The following is a 2929-nucleotide window of genomic DNA, read 5'->3' as shown; positions in this document are numbered from 1 at the left end:
GCAAAGAACTGACTCATTGGAAAAGACCCTGATGCTGGGAAAGACTGAAGGCAGGAGGAGAAGGGGATGACAGAGGATGAGATGATTGGATGGCATCACTGACTCAATGGACGTGAATTTGGGTGAACTCTGGGAGCTGGAGATGGACAGGGAGGCCTGGTGTGCTGCAGTCCATGGGGTCACAAAGAGTTGGACACGACTGAGCAACTGAACTGAACTGAACTGAACCTGGAAGCTCTTAAGATATTGTGTAGCTCAGCCAATGACCTTGAAGGATCTGTGCTTTACTAGATATCTGGGTTCACTCCTCAATGTTCACCTCTAGTCAATCAAGCAAATAACCAGAATTACATAAGTCCTATTTATCAACATGTACAGAAGCAGAACAAAAGGAGTACAGAGTACAGATTATCTCAAGTGGATCTTCTTGATTAGATAAACAAATACCAAGTGATAGACGACTCTTAATAACAGGTGACCTTGACTCCAAACCTCAGATGCTTGAAGCCTGAATGCTCTCTCAGTCTTGCTGGAAGCCACCTCAATCTTTTATTTTCTAGTAAACATAAAACATTTATTCCAATGCGATTATCAGCCTATACATGCTTTAGTTTATTATTTGGCTTAAGCATCTGGGGCAGTTCCTTTCAGCAAATATTTGACAACCTCTCACGTGGCAGGTATTTGCATGGTGCAGTAGGAGACACAAGGGTGAACAAGAAAGATTTTGAACCTATTTGCAGGGCAGGCATACGGATGCAGACGCAGAGGCCAGGCTTGTGGGCACGGTGAGGGGAGGCGAGGCCTGGGGGCACCGAGAGGGTAGCACGGAGACACGCGCATTGCCGTGTGAAAAGCTAGCTAACGAGAAGGTGCTGCAGGCCAGAGGCTCGAATCCGGCGCCCTGTGAAGGCCTAGACGGGTGGATGGGGCGAGGCGGGAGCGAGTTCCAAGCGGCAGGGGACACGCGCACACTGGTGGCCGAGTCACACTGCTGTGCGACGGGACCCAGCACGGCACTGAAGCGGTTATCCCCCGATTAAAAATAAAACTAGAAAAAGAAGAAAGATATATCCTTGCCTTTGAGGAACTCACGGTCTGGCAGAGAGGTACATATTAAATAAACACAGTTAAATAATTCTGCAGATAACTAATAGTAATTCTCATAAGTGCTGCAAAGGAAAGCACAGACTACCCAGACAGTCGATAACAGGGGAACATAACCAAGTCTTGGGATGCAGAGAGAGCGACCCTGAGGAAGTACAGTCCCCCTTCACCACAGGGGATGTGTTCCAAACCCCCAGTGGAGGACCGAGACAGAATAGTATCAAACTTCATACATACTTTTTTCTCTATATGTACATTGCTAGAATAAAGTTCGGCTTCCCTGGTGGCTCAGCTGGTAAGGAATCTGCCTGCAACGTGGGAGACCTGTGTTCGATCCCTGGGTCGGGAAGATCCCCTGGAGGAGGGCATGGCAGCCCACTCCAGTGTTGTTGCCTGGAGAAACCCATGGACAGAGGAGCCTGGGGGGCTACAGTCCCTGGGGTCACAAAGAGTCGGACACAACTGAGCGAATAAGCACAGCACGTAGAATAAAGTTGAATGTACAGGTCAGGCACGATAAAAGACTGAGAGCAGAAATAGTGAAGTAGAACAATTACAACAACATAGTAAGAAAGAAGTGTGTGAACGTGGTCTCGCTGTCTCTCTCTGTTCCAAAATATCTTGCACAAATATTATGCCTTTGCCATTTTAACGAAGCACGTTTCGTGCACTGTGACCTTGATTTTGGCAGTCTGAAATGGGACAGCCAGACTAGCACGGGTTTCTTTTGCCTTCTTCACCATTTCACACGTAAGTGTTGTTCTTACTGTCAGTCTTAACTTCAGCATCCGATTTATTTTTCTTTCTTTATTAAGCTGAGAACTTTTATCTGTTCACTTAAAAGAAGCACTTACAGCTTCCCTTTGGCGTGTGGGAATGGCCAGCATCTACCCTGGCGCTTTGGGGCCACCGTTAAATAAAGTAAGAGCTCCTTGAACAGGAGCACTGTGATACCATGACAGTCTGTCTGGGAACCCTGACAGCTCTGACTGATGGGCAAGATACACCTGACAAAGGGCTGATCCAGGTCCCAGGCTAGATAGGGCCATTGGCGTGAGAGTTCATCATGCCACGAAGAAGCGCACACAGTTTTTAACTAATGAACTGTTTATTTCTGGAACTTTCCATTTAACATTTATACTATGGGATCACAGGTAACTGAAAATACTGGTAGCTCAGACAGTAAAGGATCCACCTGCAATGCAGGAGACACTAGTTAGATCCCTGGGATTGGAAGACCCCTGGAGAAGGGAATGGCTACTCAATCCAGTGTTATTGCCTGGAAAATTCCATGAAGAGAGGGGCCTGGCAGGCTACAGTCCGTGGGCTCACAAAGAGTCAGACACGACTGAAAGCACAGGGGGGTTAAATACTGCGGTAGTTAAGCTGAAGGTTGGGCTTCCCAGGTGGCTCAGTGGTAAAGAATCTGCCTGCCAAAGCAGGAAATGCAGGAGACTTGGGTTTGATCCCTGGGTCAGGAAGATCCCCTGGAGCAGGACATGGCAACCCACTCCGGTATCCTTGCTTGGAGAATCTCACAGACAGTGGAGTCTGGCGGGCTACAGTCCATGGGGTCCCAAAGCGTGGGACACGGCTGAGCAACCAGGCACTCACGCAGGAGCGGGCCAGTGGAGAGAACAGGAGGCATCACCACGTGAAAGCAAGCATTCTAAGGAGGAAAGGCACACGTGCAAATACGCCTTGAGGCAGGAAGAAACGTGGCCGATGGAAAAACTGGAGAGAGTGAGGCTGCGACCTACCGAAGAGCGGGGGAACGCGGCAGAGACAGGCCGAGGCCAGAAGGCACAGCTCTTTAGAGACC

The sequence above is a fragment of the Bison bison genome, unplaced genomic scaffold, assembly GCF_000754665.1.
Source record: "Bison bison bison isolate TAMUID 2011002044 unplaced genomic scaffold, Bison_UMD1.0 scf7180017864185, whole genome shotgun sequence".
Classification (NCBI taxonomy): Eukaryota; Metazoa; Chordata; class Mammalia; order Artiodactyla; family Bovidae; genus Bison; species Bison bison.
Note: the sequence above shows the minus strand (reverse complement) of the source record.